This window comes from Chironomus tepperi, unplaced genomic scaffold (assembly GCF_022539635.2).
Source record: "Chironomus tepperi strain 1889 unplaced genomic scaffold, CSIRO-AGI_Ctep_v1 contig_85, whole genome shotgun sequence".
In the NCBI taxonomy this organism is placed as follows: domain Eukaryota; kingdom Metazoa; phylum Arthropoda; class Insecta; order Diptera; family Chironomidae; genus Chironomus; species Chironomus tepperi.
The window spans coordinates 10,093,423-10,105,500 of record NW_027226207.1 but is presented as its reverse complement, the minus strand read 5'-3'; positions in this window follow the sequence as shown (position 1 = coordinate 10,105,500).

The following is a 12,078-nucleotide window of genomic DNA, read 5'->3' as shown; positions in this document are numbered from 1 at the left end:
AATTTTTTTAAATATATTTTTAATTTTTTTGTGAGTGAGTGTGTTTGGTTGATTTTTTTTTAGGGACCTGGAAGGTGATGAACAAGGAAAAAAGAGAATTTTTTTATTATTTTTTTAAATTCTTTTTGAAAACATTGAACATTGGACATTTTGGTTTTTGAATACCCGATTAATGAAATTTTTCTTATTAAATTTGTGATAAAAATTTATTTTTTTCAAGTCGAAATTGCATAAAATTCCAATAATTAATAATCCGAATTGTTTAATTTTTTGTGATTTTTTTTTTTGAAATTTTCTTCAAGTTGGTGGGTGGTTTTGGAGGTTAGGTTGTGAAATTTAGACATTTATTCAATATTTGCATATGGAAATTTGTGAAAATTAGAGTTTAGATTAGTTTAACCTGCTTTTGAATTCAAATTGAAATTTAAACATGTTAAAATAAATTTTTTAAATTAAAAACTTAAAAATTTCAAATTTAAATTTTTAAAATTATAAATTTTTTAAAGTTTGAAAATTAAGTTTTTAAACAAAATTTATTTAAAACTTTTGTTTCAACATTTTTTAAATTTTCCAATATTTTTCAACAATTTCCTTTTTAAAAATATTGAATTAATGTTCAACAATTCACAATTTACCCTTCAAGTCACTTCACCAACTCAAAAACAATTTCCCATATTTTTTGTTTGCCTATTCGATTTCTGTAATATTTCCAATATATCTCATAATTTTGCTGTCCAGGTCACTCTTAATTAATAAATTTTAATTTCCCCGTCTCATACCATAAATTTTTGTTTTTTATAATCTTAATTAAAAATTAATAATAGTTTTTTTTATGAAAACGCTGTAGTTTTCCGTTAATATTTTGCATAATGCGTGCCTTAGTTATGTCAAAATTTTACTCTATATCATTTTTACTGAAAAATATCTTTTTTTTTTTGTATTTTTTTTCTACATAATAAGGCTTCTCTTATTAATTTACTGCAGCTTCTATACGACTTGTTTCTAAATATCCTTTACTTAATATTCTTTTTTTTTTTTGTGTATAACTTAACATATCTATTTTTCGAAAAATGATTCGACCAAACCCACAGCATTAATTATATTTTTTTTTTGTTCCCATACAAAAGTATCAAAATATTTTTTAATTATTTTTTTTTTCTTAATTACATTTTTTTGTTTTGTTATTTCATTCTTCAAATCATTTCCCGAAAAATGATGTAAAAACTTTGGAGATGAACGTAGTTGAGTTAATTCCTTAGCTGCTTTCATATTAGTTAATATCCTTGCGTCCATTTTTTGCTAATAATTGTATGAAATTCTACATATTTCACTTTTTTTAATAATGGTTTGTTTTTATATTTTTTTTTTGTTCTCATAGTAGTCATTCGTTGATAAAGGCACCATTCTTTTGTAACTTTATAATGTCAATGATTCTTCAGAAAGAAAAATGTGTGTATTTTTTTTTTAATTTAATTAGTTTTTTTTTCGCTAGTTTTTTTGTTTTTGATCCTCATATCCATATTTTATCCCTCTCATCCCAATAACTATTCAACGATCTTTTGCTTTCCTTCATTGTTCCCATCATCACATTTTGACTTTTTTTTTTGATATTTTTCTATGCAAAATTGTTTGATTTTCATTGGGAGTTGGAAGATTATTATAATTTTTTGTGAGTTTAATTAATTACTGGCTTTATCGCTTTAAATGGTCCAAAATGCCCTCATCAATAATGATTTTAAACTGAATTATTTACTAACGTTTATTTTTAATTTGAATTAGTGATGCGAAAATTTGTATGGTTTTGAAAAGATGCGAAAAAAATTGTACAGTTTTGAAATATTTTAGAAAGAATTAAATTCATTCAATTGAAAGTTTAACAAAATTAACAGTTAAAAGGAGGCACTAAGATTAATGGTGAGTTATAAACATATATAGAGTAACAGACAACATGGAGAAAACTCAAAAATATTTAAACAAATAGATTTTAAACATTAAATTCCAAATAATTTTGAAAATCATAATTTTTTTCAAATCTGTACTCAATATCAAATGAATTGATCATTTAAGACTGTAAATTAAGCATAAAACTAGCTTTCAATCATCTATCTCATATCAAAATTCCAACAATCTCCCAACTACCAAGAAAACCTAAATTTTTCTTATGTTTTCCATGATTTTTCGTTCAATTTTTCATCAATCACACACTGTAATGTTTATTTGCCAATTACTTATCGAATGATTTAGTGTTTTGCTCTTTTTTTGTCACGAATATAATTTTTTTTAACGATTTTGAATTTTAAGTTCATTTTAAAGAATATTTGAGGTTGTTTTAGGATTCAAATGCTTGAATGATCTTGAATTGGTAGAATTGGTGTTACCGTCTTTAAAATATTGAGGGATCTTTCTAAAAATAAGTCAGGAAATCTTTGAAGAGTGTAAATTGCGAATCAGACTATTATTTTCGATTTTAGCCTTCTCATATTTCATAGTCAGTACCCAAATAATAATAGAAATTGAATCTTTTAAAGTTAGACTCAACCAAATTTCAATCATGAAAGTTACTAATAATAGAATTCGTTCAATTTACTTTCTGACACAAAATCAATTAAATTTAAACTCATAAATAATTGTCGATTTATTAATTCTCGTCTATACGCCTACTTCAGTCCAGGAAAAGAGTTTAATTTAGAATTTTTCAATAGCTTTCAAAAGATCTCTCAATTTGGGACTATTCATGAACCATCGACCATCCAATGTCCTCTTCCTTCATTCTACCTTACATAATACATTCTGTTCCGAATCCTAAAAATACCTCAAATATTTTCATACATTTTTTTTTTGAGTATTTTTCTTCAATTATTTTTCATTTCATTAAACTTTTATCTCCTAATTATGCTTGACTAATTATTTATGATTGATTACATTAACTACGAGTGAAAAATGAGGTGCACTGGAATTAAATTTTTTTATTCAAATATATCAATTCTAAACTCAAAAACAATTTTTATTTTTGACTGTATATGATGAATACTTTTAGTGTGTGAGTGAATTTAATTCAATGGAGTCTTAAATTTTGCTTATGTAAAAAAAATTATCCCTTTTCATTAATTTATTTTTTTTATGGATATTTATATATTTTAGGATCCTCAATATTCATCCTTATCCTCTGTACTTAAACATAATCGATATCCATTCCTTATCATATCATAACTGATTACGTAAAAAAAAAGAATTAATTTTTGTCTACTTTCTTATTCATAATTTTTTTTGTTTTAAGATTCCTACTTTCCATTACAAATTAATTTATTTTAATTCAATTTTGGTTACATCATTCACATCTTATTCCTTTTTTCTTTCTTACTTTTGTTGATATAAAATATACAAATTATTACATTTCATAACTTTTTTTTTTCTAACAATTCTTTGCACATGTTCACATATATTTTTCACTTTCATCGCTGAGTTTTCTTTAAAGCAACTTCTTCATATTGCTTGGTTCTTGTGTAACCGAGTTTTTTTATTTTCTTACTTCTTGGAAGTACGACACAAGAATAAAATGTTTGTGTAGTAAAGAAAAATCTCGAATACTTGTGAATTCTCATGAAATCAAAGTGTTTGTTAAGTACAAATAAAATTTCAAGAATTTGTAAAAGTGATATGATGACATTTCTAAAAGTTTAGCTTGAGTTGCTTGGAGCTTTTGTGAGCTTACATGAGAATAAAATATCATCAAAAAATTGTGTCACAAAATTTATCGAGAAATCGATTGTTGAACACGGTAGTGTAGGTGGGGGTCACAGGTAATCGTGAGAGTAAACACAAAGATTTGGAAATTCTTGAAAGGAAGTCTGGGATTAGCTAACTGGACCAGCCAGATGCGTGCTTTTTATTTAAAATTCTATGGGGAAATTGTTGTGTTTTTATGTAAAAAATGTCGATTTTCACTGATAAAATGAATAGATATTCTGTTAAAGATCAGTTCCAGGTATACTGGGTTAAGTCTCAGTCATATTCAGAAGAATTCGACTCGAAATTGATATGAAGTCAATTCGACTTTTCCATGAAAATTTAAGTCGACTTCAAGTTCTGATCAAATCCTTATTAAAGCTCTTAGTGACACAAGTGAAGAAAGCTCCTACACGAGGCTTTTAAGGCTCCGTCAAAGCTCCTTCATTAACACTAATTGGCAGGCGCTTCCATATAGCAACAATATAGCTGCCAATTGAAAATTAAAGAATACAACAAAAATTGCCTAAATTTGAAAGCTTTCCAGTAAAAAACTTAAAGCTTTAATTTGTTTATTATTCTAAAAAAGTTAAAATTTGAAATTTTGCTTAAAATTCAAAATGTTTAATGCAAAATATTCACTTTTTTTTATCATGAACAAGGGTTAGATATCAGAAAATCCTTTGATACAATTTTTTTCGTCTCTAAAACCCTCATCGAATATCAAAATACATACCACAAGAGTCTGAATATTCATTAATATTTCTCGATAAAATTTTGTATTTCATGAGAAAAAAAAATCTTCGATAAAAAAAGAGAATTTGCAATATTTTACCATAATTCATCACACAAGAACCAGCAGTTCAGAATTAATTAAATTTTCTCTAGAAACTGAAATATTTTTTTGAGAATAAAAATATGTTATGGAAATTAAGGTGGGCGTAATTTGAAATTTATCTAGAAAAGAGTCATCCCCGTCATCTTCAATTTCATTATTATTCACCTCTAGGTGAAGCTTATGTAAAAAATTATCCATGATCCAATAGAGAATTTTAATTTTGTTTTTACTTCTTTTTGTTATGAAAGAATTTCAAATTTTTTTGATAATACAAAATATAAATACTGTATAAAAAGAAACAATTGAAAGAATTTTGTCATGATTTAAGAAATTTTTGATAATAATTATTACAAATATCAATTTTCCATGTAATAAAGAATTTTTGATTGATTTCTACTTTATCACCTAGGTTACCCATATACCACATAATAATTTTCCAATACTCTTTACTTAATAACACTTCATCATTCATGCTACAAATTTTAGGGAATTTACAATTTTTTTTTTGAAATTTTTCAATGACTCACATTTCTTTTTTGTTATCAATTTTCTCATCCAAAATCTTATAAAAAAATTTTTACTTTTTTTTTTGTGAAAATTTTCTTCATGATATCCGATTATGTAATATAGAAGATATTTTGTGCTGAGATTCGAGGGTTTGGGTATTAATTTTCACAAGATTTCATCAGAAAAAAAAATCTTGTTATAATAGAAAGAAAATCGATTTGAATTACGAAAAAAAAAGGCTTTAAAAGGAGATTTTGCTTAAAGATTTGCATTTTCTGGTTGAATTAAACTTAATACTTCTTTTCCAGATTCAAATCATCTTTAGAACTGATTCTTAATAGCTTAAATCGATACAACTTGCTAGAATTGTGTACCTTTGAGTACACAGAGTTGTTTGGCTGATATCCTAAGGTTAAAAATTCAAATTATAAATCCAGAACTCGAAATTGGTTAGAATTCACCCTGACAATCAAGGATCATGATGTCATGGTCTAGGAAGACCATTAACATACCTAAAATTGGTCTCTTCGACATTTATAGTCACTAGTTTTTAATTTGACTGTTTTTAACAATTTAGTTAGGTCTAGTCAAACTTAATATAAATTTTAATCCCAACAATCTCATCAAATATCATGAATTAAATTTTAAAATCCACTTTTTTTTCCAAAAATTTTTTTCCATCCAGCGGAATCAAAAATGACATAAGATAATATAAAAATCAAATCACGAATCTTAAAGACTTTTTTTTCATTTCCAAATCTTTTCATTTAAGTCTTTCAATTTATTTTTTTCTTTAACCAACGTTATGAAAAGTACATTTAAGGAACAGGACATGTGTTGAACACAATCTTTTCTTTTCTTTTTTATATTTCTCTGAAAATGACTTATAAAAAATTTAATTCCATCTCTTATGATATGATTCTCATATAAAAATTCCTTTCTTCTTTTTTTTGAAAAAGCAAAACAAGGAGAAGACCAAAAAATTATCAACAGTTTTGTTGTCCCTCTGATCAGTGGTGTCTGAAAACTTTTATGATGTGAATTTTTTTTGAAATGGGATTGAAAATTGAACCTTTGAATTTTTAATTCTTCAACTTTTAGTAAAGTTTCAATTTTCTAAAGCTTTTTTATTGCTTATTTTTAGGGATTTTTTTGATTCATATTCACACCAAATTTTCAATTTAAGTGAATATATTGTTTTCTTTTAATTCAATTAGTTTTCAAATAGACCTCGAAATCGATTCGGATTTTGTATAGAGTTGAGTCAATTCAAGTTGATTTTTCAATACAATATCTGAGTCAACTTGGAGTTCTTGTTTTTAAAATGAGTTTAAATTGCTCATTTGTGCAGTTTTGCATGATTTTTAGATTTGAACACTTAAATAGCGATGCAGCTATCACAAATTGTAGATTTAAGAATTTACAAGAGCTTTTTTAAAGCCTTTTGTATTTAAAGTTTTCAATTTGAACTAAATTTGCTTTGAACAATGATTTTTAATCAAATTAGCTCAAATGGAAGTATCTGGATGCATTTTCTAAGCTTTTAAGCCAAAATTTCTAAAATTTTAAGCCAAAATTTGAAGTCAACTCGGAATTTGTATCGAAAATTGACTCAAGTCAGCTCGAATTCATTTAAAATTCAAATCAACTTCAAACTTTTTCTTAGAGTTTTCAATTTGAGGATCACCCTAACAGGTAAAGAGATCGCTTACTTAGATACCTAAATCGTTTAACTTTACCACGAAAGCATGCTCTTTGCCTGTTAGCATCAATCACGGAGTTATGTCCATTTTAGTCTCGAAATTGAAATCCTAATTTTTGATAGAATTTTCCAATTTTATTTAACAATTAATATTTCCTTCAAAATTATTTATCTGCATCAATTCCTTTATTCACATCAACATTTCCCATTAAATGAGAATTTTACAAGCACCAAAATAAAAAAGCATTAAAGATTCCAAAAACACCACTGTCATTGATGAAGAATCACTCTATAAAAGTCCTTATGCTACATATCATATCAATCAAATTTAACCATTTCCAATATAAAAAACAGAATTTCCTCGTGCGGAGCATAAAGTACATCAAAAAAGATATTTGTTGTGTATAAAGATATGAAAAAAAAGTAAAAAAAAAGTCAGCTTTTGAAGCTTTTTTCTTTTCTATATTCGTTCATCAACCATCTGGAAGTGCGATCGTTCATTAGTGTTACATTCTTGTCCATAGCTTTGCTATTTGTTAACCATCCAATTTTCTTTTGTTCATTGGCCATCATTCTATTTTTATATAATTTATTTCTCTCATCTCAAGTAATAAAAAAAAATATGACATTAAATTTAGTTTTGGCAGTTATCACTGTGTATGTTCATAAATTTTTACCTTACTTTTCTCTCTTTTTTTTTTTGTATATAAAAAATTAAATTGCTCCATTTTTTAATGGTGTCAATCCATTTTTTTTTTCTTTTCATTTACAAAAAAATTATTTCATTAATTTAAAGTTTTTTTATTTCTTCTCATTTCATTCAGAAATTAATCACGATATTTTTATTGTTTTTCTACCATAACGAACACATTACTTTTACAGCCCCCGAAACCATTCTACTGATTATTTTTGGAAGAGATGTTAAATTGTTTGACTTTAAGTGGATTGTTTTGTAAGAGGAAAAGTCGTATTGTTTTAGAATTGGAACTAAGATTTTTGATGAAAGGTAGTCAAGATGACAATTTTTAAATTGATTTTTTAAATTTATTTGAGTACATTAGAATAATTGCTGAAATTCTTGAGAGAAATGAAGGTTTACACTAGAGTACATGAAGGATCTACCTTTAGGCATGACTCACAAACACTCTAATGCATATCTTTGATGTTACTAGGTGACTATTTGAGGTACAAATGGAAGGGTAATTTTAGAATCCATTTAAATGCCTTATGGAGTTTGATGTGCATCTTGACGTATTCTAATAATATTCTCAAAAATTTTAAATCAAGTGTGTGGAAGTTTAAATTACATTTTGATCAACTTTGGTGATTTTTGATCAATTCCACTTCCTTGAAATTGGTCTTTTGATGCACAATCTGCATTTAATCAATTTAAATAAGATTTTCTAACATTTAAACTCATCTTCAAAAATCAGAGCTTCAACTTGAATATTCAATGGAGTCAAGTCGATTCATATCAAATTTCGAGTCAACTTCAAGCCAACTCCTCAATCCTCAACTCCAAGCTTTCCTCAAAACCCAAAGCGACAATCCAACTTCTCTTCAAAAAATTGTATGCCCAAAAATTTATTTGATTTTTTATTTTTCTTGTGATGTTAAAACGATATTTTCTTGACTTTTAATATCCTTTAGTGCATCTAGTGATGAATCAATTCATTTAAAAAAAAAGATTTTTTTACCTAAATATGTATGTGTTGGTGGTTTTTATTTCCATTTTTTTTGAGTTGAATGAATTCTAAGTAAAATTAATCAGAAAAATATTGATTTAATATTTTTCATCTATTTTAATGTTTTGAGAAGTTTTTTCTTTTTTATGTAAGTAGTAACAAGATTTGTGTATATGTTCATCCTGGATATTATTATTCTATGTACTTTTTGTTCTATGTTTCCTATTTTCTTTTGATTTATTATTTTCTTTGTTTGTTCTATTTTCATCTTATTTGGTTAATTGGACGGATTAATATAAAAATATATATTTTCTTTTATTTTTCATCATCATCTATTATAATAATATTTTTTTAAACATTCATATTAATCTATTTGCTTATATATGCTTTATATAACCGATGCTTATCATCATTATGATTATATTTTTTTTTTTTTATTTCATTTATTTTCTTCGTTCCATTTTCTATCTCATCTCTGTGAAATAAAAATAAAAGAATTGAACAAATATATATTGTGTATATAACAGAATTAATAATAACTGGAACATCGTATCATCATCACCCTTTCACTTTTATTCACATTGTTGCAATTCTTATTTTTGCTTCTAATTTTCTTCTTTTCAATTCGTTTCGTTTTTTTTGGGCAAGAACTCGATTCCTTGAGTTTCAATTTTAGGGGTGGGAAATGATTATTTTGGGGGTTATGATTGAAGCTTTTTTGTAGATTTTGTTAGAGATTGTTGGAGATTGCAGTGTAAAATTTAAGGTTTCTTGAAGTCTTGGTCTTGACAAATTACCCAGAGAAGTTTCGGCCTTAGTCTCGACATCGGAAAACTTTAGTAAAATTGAAGTTTTTAATGACAATTTAATTGTTTTAATTGATTTGACATAGTTTTCTTTAATTTTAAAATTCATGACTTTAAGTGGATTATGTCACATTATTTAACAACCTTCTGGTAGTTCAGTGGTTAAGAGCAATTGTCATGCAATTAAGGGGACATGAGTTTGAGTCCCATTTGGACTATGATGGAGCTTTTTCCTCTAAAACCTTAGTTGTAGTAAGGTTTGAACAGATTATTGAGAAAGATTGCATTTAAAGAATTATCTTAGTTCGTAATGCTGAGGAAGTACAATAGAGTTGTCGTTAATAGACTAAATAACATGCTTTTGAGAGCTTGATTAGCTTAAATATACTAGATGAGCAAGCTTGTCTGCTTGAAGAGCCCGTTCTTTTCCTTAACTCTTCTGAATTGTTCTCATCTTGAGGTCTGGTTTCGTGGAATGTCACGAATGTCCTTCTGTATTTGATTAAAAGATACAGTTTTCCTTCTTAATCTCTTGATCAATTATATAGTCAAAAGAGCATTAATGCTTAAATTGGAGAGTTTGACTCAAAAAATCTAATTTGAATCTTTTAAAATCTTGTTAAAATCCAAAAACTCATCAATTTTTCTACTACAACCTTTCACAATCCCCAACAATTCTCATAATCCCTTCAATATTAACCCACAAAACAACAATTTCCACCCCATTTGTCTACATTTTTATTCACATTTTATGTTTTTTTTTTTTTCATAATTCGCTAGTTTTTTTTTGATTCTCCTAAAATATATTTTCTTTATACTTGGGCAGTTTATGCTTTTTCACAATAATTACACTAATCCATTTTTTTTGTTCATATTTGTAACATAACGCTTGTGTAGTTTCATTTAGCTTATTCCTACATTTTAACTTGATCTCTTTTCACATATCAAACATTTAGGAAATTTTTTTTTATTAGCTTTTTTTTTAAATCTTTGTTATTTTTGTACTCTTATTTTTCCATCATCATTTTATTATTTCACTTCAAATTTACTCATTTTTTTTTATTATTGTTGTTGAGAAATTGAAAAACAAAAAAATTTTTGTTATTTGTCCATGTAAAAAACTAATAAAAAGTCGTGGAGATGGAAAGAAAAAAAAATTTCATTTTGTGAATATTTAAAAAGAACTTAAAACAATTAATTTACATTGTTCACTAATTATTTAGTTGCATTAACAGAATGTGCCTCATATTTATTGATATAAGAGATTTTAGAGTGAAATTGAAGACAAGATTGAGCTTAATCGTCTTAGTTTGTGTGTCAATTTAATTGGATTTACACGATGTGGAGAAAATTTTTGGTGTTGATGGAATTTTAATCGGATTTTAGGTAAGATTTGCATTTATGTACCGAGCTGTGGATGGCTTTTGAACCGATTAGTGGTAATTTGTTAAAGTTTTGTGAATTTTTATTGAGAAATTAAAGAATTTTTGACTAGATTTTCACTTTTTAAGGAATTTTGAAAATTAAAATTCGTTGATTCATTTTTGAAAGTTGATTTAGATTTTTTTTAACAATTTTAAATTTTAAAATGGTTTTTAAAAAACAAAATTTAATTCAAATTTTGATTTTAAAACTAAATTTCCCAAATTTTTAACAATTTTCTATAAAATAAACTTGAAATGATTTAAAAAATTTCAATTTTGACTTTATAAATCCCAATATTAACCCCTCCCTTTAATATTCCTAACAAAAAATCCCAAAAGACACAAACTTAAAAAAATTTTAAAATATTAACAATTTCATGTTACTTTCTCAACAAAAAAAAAGAAGTAAATTAAAATACATAATTTGTTATTTTCATTATGAAAAGACACGTTTCGATTTTAATTAAGTCATGACAACAAGCTCACAATCACATTATTAATGTCATCTTGTTCCTCATTAAATAATTAAAGTGAACACGTCTTTTTTGATTAAAAAAGTGTAAAGCTTCAGTTTTTTTTGTATTTTTAAAAGAGAAATATTGTTTTTTTGAAGCTTTTTTTAAGGTTTGGTGGAAAGATAAGTTTGTTTTATTATTGATAGGATGTAGGAAATTGCTAAGATGGAAAGACAAGACAAGTAAAAGACAGAGAAAAAGCCGAACATTCGCTTTGACTTGGAATTGAGTCTCAAAATTCACAAGATTTAGAATTGTTCAAATATCCAACTCCGAAGCAACTTGACTATGGCCTTTGTCCAAATTTCATCAAATATAGCCTGAAGCCATAGTCATCCTGGGCTGCATTTTTGATCATTTCTGTGTCATATGCTTCTATATCAATACTTATGATCTTGCTTATAAACTTGTGCATATGTTCTACTGTATATTAGCAATTTCCTAGCTCAATTCATCTAAGAATCGCAAGTCTGAATTTTTTGCATTTTAATTGCGTAAGCCTCAAGTTTTAGGCTGTGCCTTATAGTTTCTCCAAGGTTGTCGGTCTACAATTTGGATGAACCAGAGCTCGAAGTCGACTCAAATTGTATATGAAGTCGAATAAACTTTTTCATACAAAATCCAATTCGACTTCAAGCTCTGGAACGAACTCTACTAAATTCCCATCTAAATGTACCTTAATATCCATCAAATTCCCATCAAAATCACTAATTTCCCTCTCCATCAGTGTTTTAACATCCAATTGAAACTATACAAAGTTTCATCAGCTCATCCCAGATTCATTATCCAAACAATGAAGCTTAAAGTGTGGCAATCAAAATGATGGCAAGTCTTTAATTTCATCTCAAAATCACGTATATCAATAAATATTGTTC